General features: G+C 43.3%; 1 protein-coding gene across 14 annotated transcripts in view; it reads left to right on the top strand.

Annotated features, from left to right (window-relative positions):
* b3galt1b (UDP-Gal:betaGlcNAc beta 1,3-galactosyltransferase, polypeptide 1b) overlaps nt 1–25,092 on the top strand; it is a 158,656-nt gene that overhangs the window by 95,576 nt on the left and 37,988 nt on the right. For 10 of the 14 annotated variants that reach the window (XR_010975328.1, XM_068035191.1, XM_068035203.1 and 7 more), the window contains 2 exons: nt 14,579–14,724; nt 24,303–24,421. The gene's annotated coding sequence lies outside the window, so the exon portion shown is untranslated. Of the gene's footprint in view, nt 1–11,706; nt 11,830–14,578; nt 14,725–24,302; nt 24,422–25,092 lie in introns of all 14 variants that reach the window. The other 4 variants (XM_068035202.1, XM_068035199.1, XM_068035192.1 and 1 more) reach the window with 3 other exon arrangements.

Genomic DNA, 25,092 nt, shown 5'->3' with positions numbered 1-25,092 from the left:
CCCCCAGCCCGCAAGAGGGCCACCTGTTTTACCAGGTGGAGTTCTTGAAGCCTTTGTCGTCCAGTCGCTGAGGGTAAAATACCCGCGGTGGCGGGAGGAGGACGTTAAGTGCCAGTTAATTGACCACTTAAGGGCCTTGATTGGCCAGGGGTGGGTGGACCGTTTCCACCGCCCCATGTAAAATTGCAGCGGGGGCGGGAGGAGATCGGGAAACGCCCACCCCGTCTTTTACTCAATTTTCGCACCACCACCACCACCCCCCCAACCCGCCACCAGCCCACTCGGTTGGGGCGGTAAAATTCTGGCCACTATATTGGTTAATGACTTGCATAAGGTTTTCTCAACCTTTTTGCTTTGATGGACCCTGTCTAGCGTTACTAAAAATTCCATGGACCACCTGTAACACAACACAAGTATTTTTTTTCTGCATAAAAATTAAATGTACGACTAAACTTTTCTTTTACTTAATGTGAAACGTTGCTGGTGCTGAGCAACAATTCTGTCAAGAAATGAAGGTATCTTCGACAAATACAAGCACACTTCATGGTCAATGTTCATCCTGGCTTTGCTTTCATTGATGCCATTGCTGAAAATTCAACTTAGCATAAGTAAGTTGTACTAAATGTGATCAACACTTCCACTGGTTTCACTTTCACAGCCTCCAGCACCCTCAGCCCTCACTGTTGAAACATGTATCCCCACGCATGCTGATAATTCAAACAGAAAGGTCAGCTCACGCCATCCGGAAGCACAGCAGGGAAGGATAGGGAAGGAGTGTTGAGAGAGAATGATAATAAATCAAACATCATGCAGTCAGAAAAAAAATTATTAGATCTAAACAGTGAAAAATGTGTTAAAATATTGTTCACAGTTTAGTTTTAATATTGAACTTTGTAAATGTATTGCTGGCTGATGAGAGTGAGGAGAAGGGTCAGGATGTCACATGGAGCTTTTTAAAAATTCATTGATGGGATGTGGGCGTCACTGGCTAGGCCAGTGTTTATTGCCCATCCCTAATTGCCCTTGAGAAGGTGGTGGTGAGCTGCCTTCATGAACTGCTACAGTCCTTGTGAGGTAGGGACACCTGTGCTGTTAGGAAGGGAGTTCCAGGAATTTGACCTAGTAACAGTGAAGGAACGGCGATATAGTTCCAAGGCTGGTTGGTGTGTGACTTGGAGGGGAACTTGCAGATGGTGGTTGTCCCTTGCATTTGCTGCCCTTGTTCTTCTAGTTGGTAGAGGTTGGGGGTTTGGAAGGTGCAGTCTAAGGAGCCTTGGTGCATGCTGCAGTACATCTTGTGGATGGTACACACTGCTGCCACTGTGCGTCGGTGGTGGAGGGAGTGAATGTTTGTGGATGGGATGCCACTCAACTGGCTGCTTTGTCCTGGATGGTGTTGAGCTTCTGGAGTGTTGTTGGAGCTGCACCCATCCAGGCAAGTGGAGAGTATTCCATCACACTCCTGACTTCTGCTTTGTAGATGGTGGACAAGAGTTACTCGCCTCAGGATTCCAAGCCTCTGACCAGCTCTTGTAGCCACGGTATTTATATGGCTACTCCAATTCAGTTTCTGGTCAATGGTGACCCCGAGGATGTTGATAGTGGGGGATTCAATGATGGTAATGCCATTGAATGTCAAGGGGGAGTTGATTAGATTCTGTCTTATTGGAGATGTCATTACCTGGCACTTGTGTGGCGCGAATGGTACTTGCCACTTATCAGCCCAAGCCTGGATATTGTCCAGGTCTTGCTGCATTTCTACACGGACTGCTTCAGTATCTGAGGAGTCGTGAATGGTACTGAACATAGTACAATCATCAGCGAACATCCCCACTTCTGACCTTATGATTGAAGGAAGGTCATTGATGAAGTAGCTGAAGATGTTTGGACCTAGGACACTATCCTGAGGAACTGCAGCAGTGATGTCCTGGAGCTGAAATGATTGACCTCCAACAACCACAACCATCTTCCTTTGTGCTAGGTATGACTCCAACCAGCGGAGAGTTTTCCTCCTGCTAGGACTCCTTGATGCCATACTCGGTCAAATGCTGCCTTGATGTCAAGGGCAGTAACTCTCACCTCACCTGCACAGTGGCGCAGTGGTTAGCACCGCAGCCTCACAGCTCCAGCGACCCGGGTTCAATTCTGGGTACTGCCTGTGTGGAGTTTGCAAGTTCTCCCTGTGTATGCGTGGGTTTCCTCCGGGTGCTCCGGTTTCCTCCCACATGCCAAAAGACTTGCAGGTTGATAGGTTAATTGGCCTTTATAAATTGCCCATAGTATAGGTAGGTGGTAGGGAAATATAGGGACAGGTGGGGATGTGGTAGGAATATGGAATTAGTGTAGGATTAGTATAAATGGGTGGTTGATGGTCGGCACAGACTCGGTGGGCCGAAGGGCCTGTTTCAGTGCTGTATCTCTAAACTAAACTAAAACTAAAACCTCACCTCTTGAGTTCAGCTCTTTTGTCCATGTTTGAACCAAGGCTGTAATGAGGTCAGGAGCTGAGTGGCCCTGGAGGAACCCAAACTGAGTGTCACTGAGCAGGTTATTGCTAAGCAAGTGCCGCTTGATAGCGCTTGATGACACCTTCCATCACTTTGCTGATGATTGAGAGTAGTCTGATGGGGTGGTAATTGGCTGGGTTGGACTTGTCCTGCATTTTGTGTACAGGACATACCTGGGCAATTTTTCACATTGCCGGGTAGATGCCAGTGTTGTAGATGTATTGGAACAGCTTGGCTAGGGGCGCGGCATGTTCTGGAGCACAGGTCTTCAGTCCTATTGCCAGAATATTGTCAAGGCCCATAACCTTTGCAGTATCCAGTGCCTTCATTCGTTTCTTGATATCATGCAGTGTGAGTCGAATTGGCTGAAGTCTGGCATCTGTGATGCTGGAGACTTTGAGAGGAGACCGAGATGGATCATCAACTCGGCATTTCTGGATGAAGATTGTTGCAAATGCTTCAGCCTTATCTTTCGCCCTGATGTGCTGGGCTCCCCCATCATTGAAGATGGGGATATTTGTGGAGCTACCTCTTCCAGTTCGCTGTTTAATTATCCACCACCATTCATGGCTGAATGTGGCAGGATTGCAGAGGTTAGATCTGATCCGTTGGTTATGGGATCGCTTAGCTCTTATCGCATGCTGCTTACGCAGTTTGGCACGCAAGTAGTCCTGTGTTGTAGCTTCACCAGGTTGATACCTCATTTTGAGGTATGCCTGGTGCTGCTCCTGGCATGCCCTCCTGCACTCTTCTTTGAACCAGGGTTGGTCCCCCGGGTTGGTGGTAATGGTAGAGTGGGGGATACGCTGGGCCATGAGGTTACAGATTGTGGTTGAGTACAATTCTGCTGCTGATGGCCCACAGCGCTCATGGATGCCCAGTTTTGCATTGCTAGATCTGTTCAAAATCAATCCTATTTAGCACGGTGGTTGTGCCACACAACGTGATTGAGGATATCATCCATGTGAAGGCGAGATTTTGTCTCCACAAGGACTGTGCGCTTGTCACTCCTACCAATACTGTCATGGACAGATGCATCTGCAGCAGGCAGATTGACGAGGATGAGGTCAAGTATGTTTTTCCCTCTTGCTGGTTCCTTCACCACCTGCCACTGACCCAGTCTAGCAGCTGACTCTGAAGGCTGCTGATCAGTAGTCGGTAAGTGTTGAGCTGATTTGGGGGCTAGATTGCTGGTTTTGGGAGAAGATGCAAAGCAGTGGACCCCTTGAATCTTTCCTGCGAACCCCTGACTTAGATAGCATAATCAAGAGCCATATATCCAAGTTTGCTGATGACGCAAAGATTGGTAGTACAAGTAGTGTGGACATGAGCTGAAAATTGCAGAGACATTGATATATTAAGTTGTTGAGCGAAACTGTGGCATTTGGATTTCAACACAGCTAAGTGTGACCTCATCCATTTTGGGCCAAAAAAAAGGATTAGATGTGAGTGTTAAATAATGAAAAGCTAGGAACAGTGGGGATTTAGAGGTCCATGTACACAGATCATTGACACTGTAGCACAGACAGGTCATATAGTACTAAACATGAATGAACTGTTAATGTTTACTTGTGTATATTGAACTTCCTATAGTGGCAGAGCTATTTATACTGCAAGTTCATCACAACTGAAAAAGAAAGCAATAGACAGTACTATATTCTTAAAATAGATTGTCCGCATGGAACCTTTGATTGTATAACAATTGTATAATGATTATATAATCATTATATAATATATTATATAATCATTATACAATCCAGACTGGCCAAGAGAGTGTGGGAAAATGGCGTACTGACACGGAACACAAAAGTCCGAGTGTATCAGGCCTGTGTCCTCAGTACCTTGCTCTGTGGCAGCGAGGCCTGGACAACGTATGTCAGCCAAGAGCAACGTCTCAATTCATTCCATCTTCGCTGCCTCCAGAGAATACTTGGCATCAGGTGGCAGGACCGTATCTCCAACACAGGAATCCTCGAGGTGGCCAACATCCCCAGCTTATACACACTACTGAGTCAGCGGCGCTTGAGATGGCTTGGCCATGTGAGCCGCATGGAAGATGGCAGGATCCCCAAAGACACATTGTACAGCGAGCTCGCCACTGGTATCAGACCCACCGGCCATCGATGTCTCCGCTATAAAGACGTCTGCAAACGCGACATGAAATCCTGTGACATTGATCACCAGTCGTGGGAGTCAGTTGCCAGCGTTCGCCAGAGCTGGCGGGCAGCCATAAAGACAGGGCTAAAATGTGGCGAGTCGAAGAGACTTAGTAGTTGGCAGGAAAAAAGACAGAGGCGCAAGGGGAGAGCCAACTGTGCAACAGCCCCGACAAACAAATTTCTCTGCAGCACCTGTGGAAGAGCCTGTCACTCTGGAATTGGCCTTTATAGCCACTCCAGGCGCTGCTTCACAGACCACTGACCACCTCCAGGCGCGTATCCATTGTCTCTCGAGATAAGGAGGCCCAAAAGAATACAATTGAAGCAAAACCGAATTAAATGATCAATGGGCTTTCAGAGGATTCATAATTTTAATTGAAGTAAAGTTTCTTCTTTCAGTCTATAACAGAGTTAATTGTAGATTTGTATTTTCCAAGCAACAGCATGTTGAATGGTAGGAAGGCTAAGTGAAGTAGCCTGTATGAGACTGCTGCAACAGTTTATTAAATGTTATTAACATTATACTGAAAATACAGTTTTTCAATCTGTACGTAAACTGTAATTTCATCTGTGGTACTTCTATCAATAGTATAAACCAAAAATAGATTGGAAATGAATTGAAAAATAACTACTTTCTAATAAAAAGCAAAATACTGCAGATGCTGGAAATCTGAAATAAAAACAAGAAATGCTGGAAATACTCAGCAGGTCTGGCAGCATCTGTGGAGAGAGAAGCAGAGTTAACGTTTCAGGTCAGTGACCTTTCATCAGAACCTTCCAGCATTTCTTGTTTTTATTATTATTTGATATTAGTAACTACATTCTCCTGTATTATACATCAAAGAACACATTAGGGCTAAAGAGACTGTAGAGATAGAACTGAAATTACTGTAATGAATTCTTGCACCTCAAGAGGCATAATTAATACACTTTGCCATTATAGCCACTATTAATATTTGATACCTTAGCCATTAGTCTCATTTTACTTTACACCGATGAATAATGACTTGACATTTGTTTCAAAGTGAAAAGTGATACTATTTTTAACATACTTTGCTATATTTATTTAGCAACTGAAGGCCGGCTCGGGTCTGCAAATGAAACGCAACGCGACCCGAGCCCAACAGAACCACATCCGACCTGGCCCGAGTCCTTTCATTTTTTTTCCCGCGCCTGACCCGACCCGACCATCAGTTAACCTATCTTCAGTTTTTCACTTTGTTACTTATCTGCACAAGCTTAAAAAAACTGTAACTAAACAACCTTTCTAGTCCAAAAGTACATTAACATTGGAGCTACTTACCGGAGGTGATGACAGAGTGTGTCTGACCCGAACCCAACGCATGTCGTCGGGTCCCGTTGGGTTCAGGTCGGGTAGCCATGCTCTATTAGCAACTGTATTTTTCATTATGGCTCAAAGTAGCAAGGAAGTGCAATGTAAAGAGTACATAAAACATGACTGTGTACGACAACTGCCATTTCCACGCTGTGGTGAGTGTAGAAATAGGAGGGTTGAGCAGATGAATGCATGACTTGAGAAATGGTGCATGAGGGGGAGGGCTTTAAATTGCTGGGACGTTGGGACCAGTTTTGGGGCAGTGGGACCTGTTTAGGCTGGACGGGTTGCGACTAAACAGAACCGGAATCAATGTCCTCATGGGGCAGTTTGCTAGTGCTGTTGGGGAAGGGTTAAACTAACTTGGCAGGGGGATGGGCACCATGATGTAGCATTGGAAGGGAGAAACAAGGTGCAAGAAGGATTGGGAGAGACAGATAGCACTAGAGTAAGAAATAGTAGGGTGTTAGGTGGGACTAGACTAAGAGGTCTAAATTAGATTTACAGTGCATGTATGTAAACACACGAAGCTTTGAAAATAAGGTTGGTGAGTTGCAGGCACAGATAGCTAGCTACATGGGAATATGATGTTGTGGCAGTACAGAGATCTGACTTAAAAAAGGGCAGGACTGGACACTAAATATTCCTGGATACAGGGCGTTCAGGAAAGATGGGAAAGGAAAGAAATCAGGTGCGGTGACAGTATTAGTTAAGCAGGATATTGCAGTGCTGGAGAGAGAGGATGTTCCAGACAGGTCAAGGACAGAATCTGTTTGGTTGAGAAGTTGAAAAACAGTCGAGGTACCATTACACTACTGGATATATTCCATAGGCCACCAAATAGTAGAGGAGAAAATTTGCAAAGAAAGTAGAGAGCCGCATAAACTATAGAGTAGTGATAATGGATTTTGATTATTCTAATATAGACTGGGGTAGTAATAGTGTAAAGGGAGGGAAGAGTTTCTGAAGTCCATTCAGGAGAATTTTACTGATCAGTATGTTTCTGGCCCAATGAGGAAGGAGGCATTTCCTAATCTGGTTCTGATGACTGAGGTAGGTCAAGTGAATCAAATGTTAGGGGAACATTTAGGGGATAGTATCATAAGCTTTAGGTTATTTATGGAAAAGGGCAAGGAGCAATGTAGAGTAGAACTACTTAATTTGGGGAGGGCTAATTTCAGAGGGATGAGAGCGGATCCACCGCAGGTAAATTGGAATCATAGATTGACAGGCAAAACTGTAACTGAACAATGAGCTGCTTTTAAAGAGGAGATGGACAGTCAAGATATGTTCCACAAGGAGGAAGGGTAGGCCAACTAAAGTCAGAGCTCCCCGAATGACGAAAGAGATGGAGAGTAATATAAAGCAGAAAAAGGTGTATGAGAGATGTCAGGTTGATGATACAAATGAGAAACAGACTGAATATAGAAAGTTCAGAGGGTAAGTGAAAAAGAAAATCAGAGAGGCAAAGAGAGACTATGAATAGAGACTGGAAGCTAACATAAAAGGGAATCCAAAATGCTTCTCCATGCGAGAAGGTGGGCAGATTAGGGGCCTAAAAGGGGACATATACATAGAGGTAGAGGGCATGAATGAGGTACAAAATGAGTTCTTGGTATCTTCTTCCTTGGTAAAGACACATGCAGTCAAAATCATAGTAAATGAGGAAGTAGTCGAGATACTGGATGAGCTAACAATTGATAAAGAGGCACTATTAGAAAGGCTGGCTGTTCTTAAAGTTGTTAAGTCACCAGGACTGTATGGGATGCATCTGAGGATACTGAGGTAAGTAAGGGTGGAAATTGCAGAGGTACTGGCTATAATCTTCCAATCCTCCTTAGATTGATGGGGGGGGGGATGGGGGGGAGAATTGCAAATGTTACACCCTTTTTTGAACAAGGGTGTAAGGATAAACCCAGCAACTACAGGCCAGTAAGTTTAGACTCAGTGGCGGGAAAACCTTTTGAAATGGTAATCAGGGACAAAATTAATACACTTGGATAAGTCTGGATTAATTAAGGAAATCCAGCACAGATTTGTTGAAGGAAAATCACTTACATGGTTGATGTGGGTAATGTGATTGATGTGGTGTACATGAACTTCCAAAAGGCATTTAATAAAGTGCCACATAATCGACTTGTCAGCAAAGTTGAAGCCCATGAAATAAAAGGGATAGTGGCAGCCTGGATACAAAGTTGGCTGAGTGACAGGAACCACAGTGGTAAATGGTTGCTTTTCAGATCGGAGGAAGGTATACAGTGCAAGAGGACATAGGCTGGTGGAATGGGCGAGCACGTAGCAGATGGCAATTTAATTCAGTGAACTATGAAGTGATGCATTTTGGTAGGAAGAACAGGCAGATGCAAAATAATCTATAGCGTGCCATTTGAAAGGGGGTGTCAGAACAGAGAGACCTGGAGGTATATGTGCACAATCCTTGAAAGTGGCAGGGCAGGTTGAGAAAGTCGTTTAAAATGCTTATGGGATCCTGGGCTATATAAATAGTCATAGAATACAAAAGCAAGGAAGTTACGATGAACCTTCATAAAATATTGTTTCAGCCTCGACTGGAGTATTGTGTCCAGTTCTGGGTACCACACTTTAGGAAGGATGTGAAGGCTTTCGAAAGGGTGCAGTAAAGATTTACAAGAATGGTTCCAGGGATGAGGGACCTAAGTTACTTGGATAGATTGGAGAAGCTGATGCTGTCCTCTTTAGAGAAGAGAAAGCTGAGAGGAGATTTGATAGCTGTTCAAAATCATGAAGGGTCTGGACAGAGTAGATAGGGAGAAACTATTCCCGTTGACGGAAGGGTCGAGAACCAGACAACACCAATTTAATGTGATTGGCAAAAGGAGCAACGGTGACATGAGGAAAAGCTTTTTTACACAGTCAGTGCTTAGGTTCTGGAATGCACTACCTGAGAGTGTGGTGGAGGCAGATTCAGTTGTGGCTTTTAAAAGTGATTGGATAATCACCTGGAGAGAAAAAATATTGCTGGATTATGGGGAAAGGGCAGGACTGTGGGACTAGCAGACTTACTGTTGCAGAGTTCTGCCCCTTTTTCGTTTTTTCCTTTTTACTGCTGGGAACTAAGCATTCTCCAGGTATTGCAATTAAGAAAATCAGCCCATAGTTTCAGAAGTTGGTAGCTTACCTGATTTATTTTTTAAAGATCCCTTTTAGATCGACTGTGGGTATCATAATTATATTTGTTCTCAGATGGTGTAGTCAAGGAGCATACATCTGATCACTCAGGATTTCATGGGGATGTGTGTATTCTTCTAGAAGGACTGCATCTGATGTTTTAACAGGGAAGGAAGGATACATCTGTATATTCTGGTAGTCTATTGATGAGTATGTGACTGACGGTCTGCGGAGAATGTTCACATTCAATCTCTTGTTAGTCCCACGAGGGTGGGAGATGAGGGGAGGGCTGAAGGCTGGCATTCTTGCTTCCCAACCAGTTTAGTAAAACTATGTCAAAACCATATCTGTCTGGGACAGTGTGTATTTGAAATATACACCACTGCAGACCAACCGAAAAGAATCACAGGGCTGACTTTTCAGACCTCCCACCAAGCAGCAACGAGCAGCCCAGAAATGGTGGGCAGTGTTCTACTGCCCCGATGTTGTTGTGGCTGTGATAATCTAATGACTGGGCAGCTGGATGGGTCCCCAATTTGGGTGGTAGGGTCATCGAAAATGCTAATTGGGATCCTATAACCTACTAGAGATCCCGATTGCCATTCTTGGTCTGAACTGGACTAAGCAGGTGTCATGCACGCTCTGACCTGTATTAGCCAACAGTATGGCCAAAGAGGATCCCAAAGGTAAGTTCCTGTTCATTTTTTCATCTTTGCTCATCACGATCTCACAAAACCAGCCTGGACTGCTAGAGCCCTGGCACTTTTTCTCCCCATCCCCACTTGCAGAGATTGGGGCTTCCTTCCCTTCTTGCATCAAAGCAGTCAGCTGGACCATCCAGTATTGCAGCAGCCCTGAGCCAGCTGACATTTGATTTTCAGCAGCAGCCCAATGCTAATGAAGTTCGGTCCTCAAAACGGAATAAACCTCACACCAGAGCTGTTGGGAAGCTGGCCATGCATTCCGTCCAATCCACTTGATGTCTAGTTCGGGGAATGGTGGAAGACTCCACTTCACTGTTTTCCATTAAATGTGTAATGTTTCCTTTCTGATAAATAATATTAGTTATCAGCTAGAGATACAGTTACTCCTACCACCATTATCTGGAGAAAACTCTACTCAAATTGTTCTTTTTTGGGAGCAAAATATAGCCAACTTTGGAATTTCTTGGTTGTTTTGCCAAGTGGCTTTTATTGATAGTTAAAGAGCTGAAAGGGCACTTGCTTCTTTAATTATTTGAATCAGTTAAAACAGTCTCTGTGATGTATTTTGGTTGGTCACAGAATGAATAAACAATTTATCTTGAAATTGTTCTTCTTTTCATAGTCAAATTTTAAATCTTCAGAAATCCTCAAGTTGACAAGAATTTCAAATTTGTTAGTTTTATTTACTGCTTTTGTGAAAAGACCTTTGCATTTGTTGTTCTTGAGCATACAGAGATGTATTCTACAGCACAGCATTTTTATTGAAAGGGAGGTTGACAATTTCATTATTTGTGATTCATAATGTCAGCTAAACACAGTTACATAATGCATGACACACAACCCAGAGTGATCACGCCACACTATTCTTGTATTTCTATAAGTACTATCAGGAGTTCATAAGATTTATTGTGGAAAATTTGCAAAACAAAATCAGTGTTTTAAATTTACGGAATTTTTAGAACTACTTTAAGAACAGTCAGTTGAGTTTACTATTTTATAGGCTGTAACAAACATAGAAGCTATAGCTAGGCAAACCAGTTTATATATTAAATGTTGCCTTGAAATTACATTTTTGCCAGCACTGCATAGGCTACAAAGTAAAAAAAAATGCTTTAGCCATGCATCTGTTCTCTTCAGCGATAAAGCTGCTCAGAATACTGATGCCACCGGGATTCTCGTCGTACCTTTGTCTCCTTTCTTCCCCCTCCTGTAAATTAAACAAGTAGTGACATGAATTTCTTTGGCAAAAAGTGTGAGAATATATCACATCTAACCTCAACACATTGATCACTTTTTCAGCACCAATCGCAGTGAAAAAAGCAAGGAGACTCCAAGATTAATTTGTTTTTCTCCTGAAGAATAGCTTTGGAGAAATTATAAATGTGACTGGATAGTTAACCCTGGACAGAAACATCTTTTGTCCTTTTATGAACATAACATTAAGAAATAGGAGCAAGAGTAGACCATACAGCCCCTCTAGTCTGTTCTGCCATTCAACACGATCATGGCTGATCTTCTGCCGCAACTCCACTTTCCTGCCTGTTCCCCATATCCTTTGATCCCCTGAGAGACCAAAAATCTGTCTATCTCAGCCTTAAATATATTCAATGATGGAGCATTGCTAACCCTTTGGGAGAAAGAATTCCAATGATTCACAATCCTTTGAGTGAGGAAGTTTCTCCTCATCTCAGTCCTAAATGATTGACCCTTTATCCTGAGACTGTGCCCCCGTGTTCTAGATTCCCCAGCCAGGGGAAACAACCTCTGTGTCTACCCTGTCAAGTCCATGAAGAATCTTATAAGTTTCAATGAGGTCACCTCTCACTCTTCTAAACTCCATTCTTCTTACTTAGCCTCTCATCATAGGACAATCCTCTCACCCCAGGAGCCAATCTACTGAACCTTCACTGTACTACCTCCAAGACAAATATATCCTTCCTTAGATATGGAGACGAAAACTGTGCACAGTATTCCAGGTATGGTCTCACCAAATCCCTATACAATGGCAACAAACCTTCTTTATTCTTGTACTCCAATCCCCTTGCAATAAAGGCCAACATGCTATTTGCATTTCTAATTGCTTGCTGTACCTGCATGCTAACTTTTTGTTCATTGTAAGAATACACCCATGTTCTTCTGAACGTCAACGTTTAGAAGTTTCACATGTTTTAAAGAAATATTCTGCTTTTTATACTCCACACACTTAACCTGTCTATATCTCTTTGCAGTCTCTTTTGTCCTCCTCAGAGCTTACATTTCCACCTAGCTTTATACTGTCAGCAAACCCAGCTACATTATTAATGAGTTAGATGAAGAGACCTAGAATATAGATTGTGAGTAGCTTAGGCCCCAGCACTGGTCTTTGTGGTACTCTACTAGTTAAAGCCTGCAACTTTGAAAATGCCCCGTATATCCCTACTCTTTGCTTCTGGTCCATTAACCAATCCTCTATCCATGTTAATATATTGTCCCCAACTCCATGAGCCCTTTCCTTGCGTATTAACATTTTGTGTGGCATCTTATATCAAATACCGTTTGGAAATCCAAGTATACTACATCTACTGGCTCCCCTTTATTTATCTTACTAGCTACCTCCTCAAAAATCTCTAATAAATTTGTCAAAAACAATTTTCCTTTCATAAAACCATGTTGACTTTGTCTGATCAGACAATGATTTTCTAAGTGCATTGTTAAGATTTCCTTAATAATAGGTTCCAGCATTTCCCTGACGATTACAGACTTAACTGGCCTGTAGTTCCCTCTTTTCTCCCTCTCCTTTCTTGAATAGCAGTGTTGCATTTTCTAACTTCCAATCTGCTGGGACCATTATAGAATCTAGGCAATTTTGGAAAATCATGACCAGTGCATTCACTATCTCTCCAGCTACCTCTTTTAGAACCCTTGAATGTAGGCCATCAGGTCTTGGGGATTTGTTGGCTTTTACTCCCCTAAGTTTTTTTTATTCATTTGTGGGATGTGGGCATCACTGGCCAGGCCAGCATTTATTGCCCATCCCTCATTGCCCTTGAGCTGAGTGGGTTGCTAGGCCATTTCAGAGGGCAATTCAGAGTCAACCACATTGCTGTGGGTCTCGAGGCACATGTAGGCCAGATCAGGTGAGGACAGCAGATTGCCTTCCCTAAAGGACATTAGTGAACCAACAATCGACAATGGTTTCATGGTCACCATTAGACTCGCGCTTAATTCCAGATTTATTAATTAAATTCAAATTTCACCATCTGCCATGGTGGGGTTCGAACCCGTGTCCCCAGAGTATTAGCCTGGGCTCTGGATACTAATCCAGTGCAATTACCACTACTTCACTGCCTCGCCTAAGTTTTTTTAGGCTCTAGGCAACGCTGGTTATCAGTATGTTTTATTTGTAATCTAGAGCTTCCATTGGTTTTGCTTTTTTGTCTCTTATAATGATGAATGCATTGCAGACATCTTTGAAAACTGTTTCTTCAAACCATATAAAATATAGTCTTTTCACCACCTGCATACTCTGAAGCGTAGCTTGATTTACTGATCGTGTTTCCATCTTCAAGTCAGAAAGTGCAGGGTTCATACTCCACTCTAAATAAACCCAAATAGTAGACACCAGCGCTCGTGCTCTGAATTCTATTTTGGCATCTAGTGGGATACTGGTGTTCAATGAATGTGGATGACGCCCTCCCCTTCACCCATACCTCCATGTATAAATTATGGGAGCCCTTAAAACCTCCCCTTTGTCCCTCTGTAAGTCAACCAAACCTGTCTGGTATAAAGCATGCATGTCTTAATCTGTTAGACGATGAATCAGCCTGCAACTCTTTCCTCTACTTCACACTCTTCCCTCCAATTGAAGAGTGTGAAGATAAGAGAACATCAACAACCACCAGCAGCAGTTACAGGATGTTTAATGGTAAATATGAACAATATATTTTCTATTACATTTGTTCTAAAGAGAAAATGCATTCATTGGGAGAGAAATTAGTCCACTTTACACTCAAAAATGGGCAAAATTTGGGACACAACATCCCACGCCAGATCTGCATCTCTGTTACAGGTGGGCCATTGTAATTTTGTTGGACCTGGAGGAGTACTCTTGCTCCCAAAATGTTGCATTTGTGTTCATGTCCTACTTCCATACAGAATGAAGGGACTGTTGCATTGTATTTTTAGCTCTAGTCAATCATCCAAACAATGCTGAAGTTCTGGTCTTTCGCTTTATTTCAGGGTCTCAATCTGCTTCAGTCTAGTGTCAGGTTGGGCCTTGGTTCTGAATTCAGAGTGCATTATAGAAGAACTGCATTGTTAGTGCAAAGCAAGACCACTACAGTTGTAGCGTAACTACATCCTCAAAGAAAAAAAAACTCAATGATCAAACTTGGACCAATTTGAGTGGTTGCATTTGACAACCATTCTAGGTCTCCCCACATTGGCCTCACAATGAACTCAGGATGAATATCCCGACTGCACCAATGTTGTTACCTGTCGAATCTCACACACGAATCGTAGGTTTCTAGAATTTGAAAGGCCAGTCAGATTATGCACTTGTTAAAAGTAGTTGAAATATATCAGTTTTAATATTAATGGAAATCCATTAAAACCCATAAGATGGAAATTGTTCTCGAGTTTATAATAGTCTAGATTTTTTTTAGCTGTGTAAGTTACAGTTCTTAAATGTGAAATACTCATGCAGCGTTTCATGTTTTAATGTCCCTCTCTCTCTTTTCTTTCAAGTATGGACATTTTACATTGAAGAACACGTGTTGCACTATATAAACCTCAGCTGAACAGAAGAATAGACTTTTGTTTGTTACGAAGACAGAAAACGACCAGATTGTGCTACCATACATTGCTATAGAGCCAAGTATTTCCTAAATCATGTATGATATTAGAACAATTGTAAAGTGTTTTTAAAAAATGGAGGTTACCACAAAATAATGAAATAAATGCACTGAGTGCTGCCGGAGGGCACAGAGTGTGAAGAAGGGAGTTGGGTAAATGAATGAATTTTAAGGGTTAATCTCTTGAAAGTCTAGTTTTGATTACATTTAGCAATTAACTGAAATTACTGTTTAAGTTAAGAGGCAAGTTAAGTTTCTTGCAGTTTTAAACAGGGGTATACAAGCTCTGAGTAGCTGTAGCTGGTTAATTAGCTTAACTAGCTTAAACTGGTTTCTGAGCTCTAGCAGAGCTCCAGCAAAGCTGACACATTGTTTTCAGAACATAAATTCAGGGGACTCTCAGTGCTGCTTGTCTGCATTGAGTGCTGCTGGAGGGCACAGTATGAAGAAGGGAGTTTGGTAAGTGAAGGAGTTCGATAAGGAGGGGAACTATAAATTAATTAAGAAGAAGCAGGGGCGGCACAGTGGCGCAGTGGTTAGCACCGCAACCTCACAGCTCCAGCGACCCGGATTCAATTCTGGGTACTGCCTGTGTGGAGTTTACAAGTTCTCCCTGTGTCTACGTGCGTTTCCTCCGGGTGCTCCGGTTTCCTCCCACATGCCAAAGACTTGCTGATTGATAGGTTAATTGGCCATTATAAATTGCCACTAGTATAGGTAGGTGGTAGGGAAATATAGGGACAGGTGGGGATGTGGTAGGAATATGGAAGTCGTGTAGGATTAGTATAAATGGGTGGTTGATGGTCGGCACAGACTCGGTGGGCCGAAGGGCCTGTTTCAGTGCCTGGTGCTGCCCCTGGCATGCCCTCCTGCACTCTTCATTGAACCAGGGTTGATCTCCTGGCTTGATGGTAATGATAGAGTGGGGGATATGCCGGGCCATGAGGTTACAGATTGTGATTGAGTGCAATTCTGCTGCTGCTGATGGCCCACAGTGCCTCATGGATGCCCAGTTTTGCATTGCTAGGTCTGTTCAAAATCTATCCCTTTTAGCACGGTGGTTGTGCCACACATCATGATGAAGGCGGAACTTCGTCTCCACAAGGACTGTGGTGGTTGCTCCTACCAATACTGTCATGGACAGATGCATCTGAGGCAGGCAGATTGGTGAGGATGAGGTCAAGTATGTTTTTCCCTCTTGTTGGTTCCCTCACCACCTGCTGCATACCCAGTCTAGCAGCGATGTCCTTTAGGACTCGGCCAGCTCGGTCAATAGTGGTGCAACTGAACCACTCTTGGTGACAGACATTGAAGTTCCCCACCCAGAGTAATCATGTTTAACCAATTTATTGGAGTTCTTTGACAGATGGGGATTTAAGGCAGAAATTCAGGGAGCTAGGGTGGAAGCTTAGAGCGAGAACAAACAGAGTTGTTATCTCTGGGTTGTTGCCCGTGCCACGTGCTAGCGAAGTGAGGAATAGGGAGAGAGAGGAGTTGAACACGTGGCTGCAGGGATGGTGTAGGAGGGAGGGTTTTGGTTTCCTGAATAATTGGGGCTCTTTCTGGGGTAGGTGGGACCTCTACAAACAGGATGGTCTTCACCTGAACCAGAGGGGTACCAATATCCTGGGGGGGAGATTTGCTAGTGCTCTTCGGGGGGGTTTAAACTAATTCAGCAGGGGGATGGGAACCTAAATTGTAGTTCCAGTGTGCAGGATGTTGAGAGTAGTGAGGTCAGGGATAAGGTTATAAGGACGCAAGAGGGCACTGGCAAGCAAGAGCTTGGTTTAAAATGTGTCTACTTCAACGCCAGGAGCATCTGGAATAAGGTGGGTGAGCTTGCAGCATGGGTTGGTACCAGGGATCTCGATGTTGTGGCTATTTCAGAGACATGGGTAGAGCAGGGACAGGAATGGATGTTGCGGGTTCCGGGATTTAGATGTTTCACTAAGAACAGAGAAGATGGTAAAAGAGGGGGGGGTGTGGCATTGTTAATCAAGGAAAGTATTACAGCGACAGAAAGGACGTTTGAGGACTCGTCTACTGAGGTAGTCTGGGCCGAGGTTAGAAACAGGAGAGGAGAGGTCACCCTGTTGGGAGTTTTCTATAGACCTCCAAATAGTTCCAGAGATGTAGAGGAAAGGATAGCAAAGATGATTCTTGACAGGAGCGAGAGTAACAGGGTAGTGGTTATGGGGGACTTTAACTTTCCAAATATTGACTGGAAATACTATAGTTCGAGTACTTTGGATGGGTCTGTTTTTGTCCAGTGTGTGCAGGAGGGTTTTCTGACACAGTATGTAGACAGGCCAACCAGGGGCGATGCCATGTTGGATTTGGTACTGGGTAATGAACCCAGCCAGGTGTTAGATTTAGAAGTTGGTGAGCACTTTGGTGATAGTGATCACAATTCGGTTAGGTTTACCTTAGCGATGGGCAGGGACAGGCATATACAGCAGGGCAAGAATTATAGCTGGGGGAAAGGAAATTATGATGCGATTAGGCAAGATTTAGGATGCGTAGGATGGGGAAGGAAACTGCAGGGGATGGGCACAATCGAAATGTGGAGCTTATTCAAGGAGCAGCTACTGCGTGTCCTTGATAAGTATGTACCTGTCAGGCAGGGAGGAAGTTGTCGAGCGAGGGAGCTGTGGATTACTAAAGAAGTTGAAGAGCTTGTCAAGAGGAAGAAGAAGGCTAATGTTAGGATGAGACGTGAAGGCTCAGTTAGGGCGCTTGAGAGTTACAAGCTAGCCAGGAAGGATCTAAAGGGAGAGATAAGAAGAGCAAGGAGAGGACACGAGAAGTCATTGGCGGATAGGATCAAAGAAAACCCTAAGGCTTTCTATAGGTATATCATGAATAAAAGAATGATTAGAGATAGGTGAGGGCCAATCAAGGATAGTAGTGGGAAGTTGTGTGTGGAATCGGAGGAGATAGGGGAAGTGTTAAATGAATATTTTTCGTCAGTATTTACAGTGGAGAAAGAAAATGTTGTCGAGGAGAATACTGAGATTCAGACTACGAGGCTAGATGGGATTGAGGTTCACAAGGAGGAGGTGTTAGCAATTTTGGAAAGTGTGAAAATAGATAAGTCCCCTGGGCCAGATGGGATTTATCCTAGGATTCTCTGGGAAGCCAGGGAGGAGATTGCAGAGCCTTTGTCCTTGATTTTTATGTCGTCATTGTCAACAGGAATAGTGCCGGAAGACTGGAGGATAGCAAATGTTGTCCCCTTGTTCAAGAAGGGGAGTAGAGACAGCCCTGGTAATTATAGACCTGTGAGCCTTACTTCGGTTGTGGGTAAAATGTTGGAAAAGGTTATAAGAGATAGGATTTATAATCATCTTGAAAAGAATAAGTACATTAGAGATAGTCAGCACGGTTTTGTGAAGGGTACGTCGTGCCTCACAAACCTTATTGAGTTTTTCGAGAAGGTGACCAAACAGGTGGATGAGGGTAAAGCCGTGGATGTGGTCTATATGGATTTCAGTAAGGCGTTTGATAAAGTTCCCCACAGTAGGCTATTGCAGAAAATACAGAAATATGGGATTGAAGGTGAATTAGTGCTTTGGATCAGAAATTGGCTAGCTGAAAGAAGACAGAGTGTGGTGGTTGATGGTAAATGTTCATCCTGGAGTATAGTTTCTAGTGGTGTACTGCAAGGATCTGTTTTGGGGCCACTGCTGTTTGTCATTTTTATAAATGACCTGGATGAGGGTGTAGAAGGGTGGGTTAGTAAATTTGCGGATGACACGAAGGTCGGTGGAGTTGTGGATAGTGCCGAAGGATGTTGTAGGTTACAGAGGGACATAGATAGGCTGCAGAGCTGGGCTGAGAGATGGCAAATGGAGTTTAATGCGGAAAAGTGTGAGGTGATTCACTTCGGAAGGAGTAACAGGATTGCAGAATACTGGGCTAATGGGAAGATTCTTGGTAGTGTAGATGAGCAGAGAGATCTTGGTGTCCAGGTACATAAATCCCTGAAAGTTGCCACCCAGGTTAATAGAGCTGTTAAGAAGGCATATGGTGTGTTAGCTTTTATTAGTAGGGGGATCGAGTTTAGGAGCCACGAGGTCATGCTGCAGCTGTACAGAACTCTGGTGCGGCCGCACCTGGAGTATTGCATGCAGTTCTGGTCACCGCATTACAGGAAGGATGTGGAAGCTTTGGAAAAGGTACAGAGGAGATTTACTAGGATGTTGCCTGGTTTGGAGGGAAGGTCTTACGAGGAAAGGCTGAGGGACTTGAGGTTGTTTTCGTTGGAGAGAAGGAGGAGAAGAGGTGACTTAATAGAGACATATAAGATAATCAGAGGGTTGGACAGGGTGGATAGTGAGAGCCTTTTTCCTCGGATGGTGATGGCAAACACGAGGGGACATAGCTTTAAGTTGAGGGGTGATAGATATAGGACAGATGTCAGAGGTAGCTTCTTTACACAGAGAGTAGTAGGGGCGTGGAACGCCCTGCCTGCAACAGTAGTAGACTCGCCAACTTTAAGGGCATTTAAGTGGTCATTGGATAGACATATGGATGAAAATGGAATAGTGTAGGTCAGATGGTTTCATAGGTCGGCGCAACATTGAGGGCTGAAGGGCCTGTACTGCGCTGTAATGTTCTTTGTTCTATGTGCTGTGGATAAAGGGAAACCAGTGGATGTTTTGTACTTAGATTTCCAGAAGACATTTGATGAGGTGCCACATCAAAGGTTATTGCGGAAAAGAGGGGATAACATTTTGCCATGGATAGAAGATTGGCTAGTTAACAGGAAACAGAGAAAATGCATACATGGGTCATTTTCTGGTTGGCAAGATGTAACAAATGATGTGCCGCAGGGTTCAGTGCTAGGGCATCAACTTTTTACAATTTATGTAAATGACTTGGATGAAAGGACCAAAGGTCTGGTTGCTAAATTTGCTGATGACACAAAGATAGGTAGGAAAGTAAGTTGTGAAGAGGACATAAGGATATAGATAGGTCAAGTGAGTGGGCAAAGATCTGACATGGAGTATAATGTGGAAAAATGTGTAATTGTCCATATTGGCAGGAAGAATAAAAAAGAATCATATTATCTAAATGGTGAAAGATTGCAGAGCTCCTAGATACAGAGGGATCTGGGTGTCCTAGTGCATGAATCGCAAAAGGTTACTATGCAGGTACGGCATGTAATTCGGAAAGCTAATAGAATGTTATCATTTATTGCGAGGGGAATTAAATACAAAAGTAGGGAGGTTGTGCTTCAGATATACAGGGCATTGGCGAAAACACATCTGGAGTACTGTGTACAGTATTGGTCTCCTTATTTAAGCAAAGATGTAAATGCATTGGAAGCAGTTCAGAGAAGGTTTACTAGACGAATACCTGGAATGAGCAGGTTGTCTTATGAGGAAAGGTTGGACAGGCTAGGCTTGTATCCGCTGGAGTTTAGAAGAGTAGGAGACAACTTGATTGAAACATATAAAATCCTGAGGGGTCTTGACAGGGTGGATGTGGAAAGAATGTTTCCTCTTGTGGGAGAATCTAGAACTAGGGATCACTGTTTAAAAATAAGGGGTCGCCCATTTAAGACATCGAATGAGAAGAAATCTTTTCTCTGAGGGTCGTGAGTCTTTGGAACTATCTTCCTCAAAAGGCAGTGGGAGCAGAGACTTTGAATATTTTTAAGGCAGAGTTCGATACATTCTTGATAAGCAAAGGGTGACAGGTTATTGGGAGTAGGTGGGAATGTGGAGTTTAGGTTACATCAGATCAGCTATGATCTTGTTGAATGGCGGAGCAGGCTCAAGGGGCTGAGTGGCCAACTCCTGCTCCTAATTCATATGTTCATGTAAAATTGTATTGAAAGAGCACCTATGTGAATCACCATTCAAAGAAAGCTGTTATTACTATAATACCAGGGGACCAGAAGATATTCAAATCACTGCAGTGTAGAAACTTTTCTGCCATTGGTAATTTGGAGAGTTTCAATATATGTGCATTTGTTAAAGTAAAGCTTAGATTTTGAAAAGTTTAAATTTCTAAATATGAAATAACCTACAAAATTACACTTAGAATAAGCCTCAGTTTTAAAGCAGTGAATTACATCTTTCCATACTTAAATTAAGAAAAATGAACTAACTCTTATGATTCAAAAACAGAAAAACTAGTGAACACAAAATGTATACATGAAGGAGTAATCGATCAAATTTTGCTGTTAATTTAATCTATCTTTAAAGGGCATGCTTCATGCATGTAAAATTATTTTCATATGTACTTTAACATTCTGCAATTTACATTTCAGGTTCACTGAAAATATCACTAGCTAGTGTAAAAATATTATTCTCGTAAGTTGGAGTAACACTCTGGTTCTGAAAACGTAAATCAAACCATAGAAGCTGACTTATGGAGATAATTGTTGCAAAACAATATCTTTCTCTCTGCACAGGAAAGAACATACCTTTTCATCATGTTATAAGGATTGTGTTTTTTATTCCATTGAATGATTTTATTTGTGGCCATTTTATCGTATGAGTAATTGCATCTTCACAAGAAATTAAGGCTGTCTATTTTGCTAAAGCCATAATTATGGAAGGTATACAAATGTGAGTTTGTATAAATTCACTCTTTAATCCAATTAACTGGGAAATTCTCATTTCAAACTCTAAATGAAATTGCACTTTTATTTTCTTGATCAAAACTAATTCTGTACCAGTTTTTAATGTTTTTCATATATGAACTTAATCCATAATAATTTATTAGGTGATATGCACCATTTGAAATGGGCATAAAGAACAGGGAACAATAGCTAACTGTAAACATGCCATGGGCGAAGGAATCTGGGCTGGCTGGTTGACAGGCAATAGCAAGGGCATTAGCAGAGTGGAGTAAACAGAGGACAAATGCTGTCATCCTGAGGGAAGACAGCAGGTTCATGTTCCACAGAGTCACTGTCAGTCTCCTGGGGTAACCTCTCAACAATCCTTGTGGTGTGTTAAAGGACAGATTGTTTGGCTGCTGTGAGACCTTGCAAGCCCCTTTGCACACTGGTATCCACAGCTATGGTGGCAGTAAAAAGACTTGCATTTATATCGTGCTTTTCATGACCTCATGTCCCAATGCACTTTACAGCCAATTAAGATTTGTTTGACGTGTGGTTATTATAATATAGTGTGAGCTTGTGTGGAAGGAAGCTGAGCTTGCATTGCAGCAGCCAGACATTGGGAATGCCTTCTGCTTGTGCTGCACTGAAAGCTGAGATATCGGTCATCAGACGCTGCATCATGTTTGGATCTGTAAATGTGCTTCTGGAGTTGGTCACCACCTCCATGCTAAAAAGGATGGAGTTCCAAGCTCTGAGCAAAGCCCCATGTCAAGTTAGTCTCTCACTCCTCCATGCTCCTTGACCGTGACAACAAGCTATCTGGTAGACCTGCTAATGCAACAATCATTTCAGCATGCATACCTATCAGCCTTTTTCTATAGGCCACACCATCAATGTCCTCATCTGAGTCCTCTGCAGCAGACCTAGTGTGTGGCCTTACCTCCAGTGAGCTGGTATTTGTTCTCCCTTGCTCCCTGACGGAGGTCACTTGAGCCTAGTGCCTCAACATGTACAGATGCTGCTTCTAAGCTATCCAGTATTGTACATGCAGTGTCAGTCTCTAAGCTCATGGGTGCAAGAGGTGGCAGTTCTTGGATATCTATCTGAAAAGAGAAAGGCACAAATATAGTGTTGTGATGTGGGAAGGGGCGGGGGAAGCAAGAGGTGCTTGCTTGCACCATCTGCAGCTTGTAAATCAGAAGAGATTGTGGGATGAGGGTGAATTGGGATGCAAGAAGGAGGATTTTCATTTGGTTTAGTGCTGCTGCTGGTCATGGCCTATCATGGCTCTCCAATAATGGAAAGCGCTGTCTCCTTCATGGATGTTAAGACATGCAGGTGCACCTGTCCCTGCCGGTAAGCTCCTGCTGCCTCCGGTTATGCACCACCTTGTCCTGCAAGAGAAAGTGAAGTGTGTCAGTGGAGGTGGTGCGATGTATTTGGGTGATGTGGCTGGCACTATATTCAAGCTGTGAGATGTGGTTGTGAGGCAGTGCTAAGTGTGTGAGGGTGAGATGAGGGAAACGAATGTTGGGTTTCAGTCGTGATTGATAGAGATTGTTTGTAGCTAGGTGAATGAAGTGGGTGCGGTGCATTTAATAGTGGTGCAGTTGGTAGGGTATGACATTTGAAGATGCATTTACTAACCATGGCCTCTCAGATGAAGTCATTAAATTTTTTTGTAGCACTGCATCCAGGTCCTCGGGCTAAACTTCTGGCCTTGACTACCTCAGCTATCTGCTCCCACTGCCTTCTAAGAGTTTGCCTGGAGGGCCACCTGGCCACTACTCTGCACCTCCTTGACCAAGGCCTCCATCGGAAAATCTTGAAGCCCAGTCTGTGCCATATTGTGCCATTATTCAGTATTATTCTTCCTCACACTCTCTTATGCAACCAGTTCTAACTCCTGCTGCAGCCATGCACCACCCCTTTAAGTGGTGCAAACTGGTTTTAAGTAGTGCAGGCACACTTTAAGTGGTGCTAGCCTCACATGATTTTGTGCTCCTGCTGAGGTGTGCAGCTACTCAACAGCACATTTATCGCTGGCTGCACGCAGCAATCATTTAAATGAAGCTTGTGTGTTGTCTGCAATGGAAGTAATGGGCACAGGTTAATCGTGCATTCAGGTACTCACCCTTATTTTACGGCCTTATTCAATTTTGCTGCCTAGGTCTTTTACTCCCTCAATATACTTGCAAGTTAATCTTGAATGTTGTCTTTCACGGGGTCCTGAGCTATTCAGTTGCTATAGAATAATTACTCCAAAATAAAGCAGCCACTGCAAGGGCAGGTCAGAGCCTGGCAATTCTGTTGCGAGCAACCCACCTCCTGACTTCCCAAGCCCTGTCCACCATCTACAAGACACAAGTCAGGAGTGTGATGGAATACTTTGCACTTGCCTAGTTGAGTGTGGCTCTATGAACACTCAAGAAGCTTGACCCCATCTAGGACAAAGCAGCCTGCTTGATCGGCACCCCATCCACCACCTTCAACATTCACTCCCTCCACCACTGCTGCACAGTGGCAGCAATGTGTACCATCTACATGATGCACTGCAGCAACACACCAAGGCTCCTTAGACAGCACCCTCCAAATCCACAACCTTTATCACCTAGAAGGACAAGGACAGCAGACGTGTGGGAACACCACCACGTACAAGTTCCCCTCCAAGGCATACACCATCCTGGTTTGGAAATATATCACTGTTCCTTCAATGCTGCTCACTCAAAATCCTGGAACTTCCTCCCAGCAGCACTCTGGGTGTACCTGCACCAGATGGACTGCAATGGTTCAAGAAGGCAGCTCACCACCAACTTCTCAAGGGCAGTTAGTGATGGGTAACAATTGCTGAGCTGGCTAGTGATGCCCACATTCCATGAAATGAATTTTTAAAATTGAAGCGTGCTGTTCTGATAAATGAATTACACTGCTAAGATTGTTGTTTAGTCTCTAATTTAAATAAAGTGCATATTTTAGTTAATAAATATCACATAAGTAGAGTGCCTGTTAATATTATTACACTCTTGTTTCTTCAAAGAGTCATACTTGGGCTGGACTTCTGACCTGGTTTTCAACATCAGATGAGCTACTTCCAGAACGAAGGATGTGATATGAATCATGAATCCTTTATGGGAGAAATCTGAAGCTAAAGTTAGGGTAAGAAATGTCATGCATGCATATATTATTTTGCATATTGGCAGCTCTCCCACTGCATTGCTCATACAGTATAATAGGTTTTATAAGAACAAGCATGTTATGCCCATAGTATTACCAGAGAAGCTGACTTTACAGCACTGAGGCAGTCCAGGAATGTGGAACTGCCTGGCAAAGGTCTAGTAGTATTTTGATGAAGGTCACAGGGTCTGGACGCACTAGAAAGGAAGGTTCAAGGAATAGTGGGGAAGGTCTTCACTAAGTCTATGTATCTGAATGCAGGATCTGGGAGTGCATGGGAAGTCTAGAGAGTGAGATTGATTCCAGTGGATTGCGAAGGCAGTTTTGAGTCATTGGAGGGATCTGAATCTGGCAATATTGGGAATGCTAGGAGTGGCTAACAACTTTGTGGGGAAGACAGACACAATAGATTGTGACCTAAAATCCCATTAACACTTTTGAACTATGATGTCTTGCCTCCCACTATAATCCTGCCATCAACCTCTTCCATAGCTGGCTTCAAGTTATTAGTTAACCACACCATCACCGTTTTCCCATCCTTCGACTAATTTTTGTCTTAATGTTCTCTTAAATAATTTACGTATAAATTTTCTGCAGAAAAACATGGCTGGATGTGGCAGCTGATTCCTGATAGATCTTGGTGTTATATTTGA

The sequence above is a fragment of the Heterodontus francisci genome, chromosome 7 (assembly GCF_036365525.1).
Source record: "Heterodontus francisci isolate sHetFra1 chromosome 7, sHetFra1.hap1, whole genome shotgun sequence".
Lineage (NCBI taxonomy): Eukaryota > Metazoa > Chordata > Chondrichthyes > Heterodontiformes > Heterodontidae > Heterodontus > Heterodontus francisci.
The sequence above is the reverse complement of the archived record's forward strand: the minus strand, read 5'-3'. Positions and strand labels throughout refer to the sequence as shown.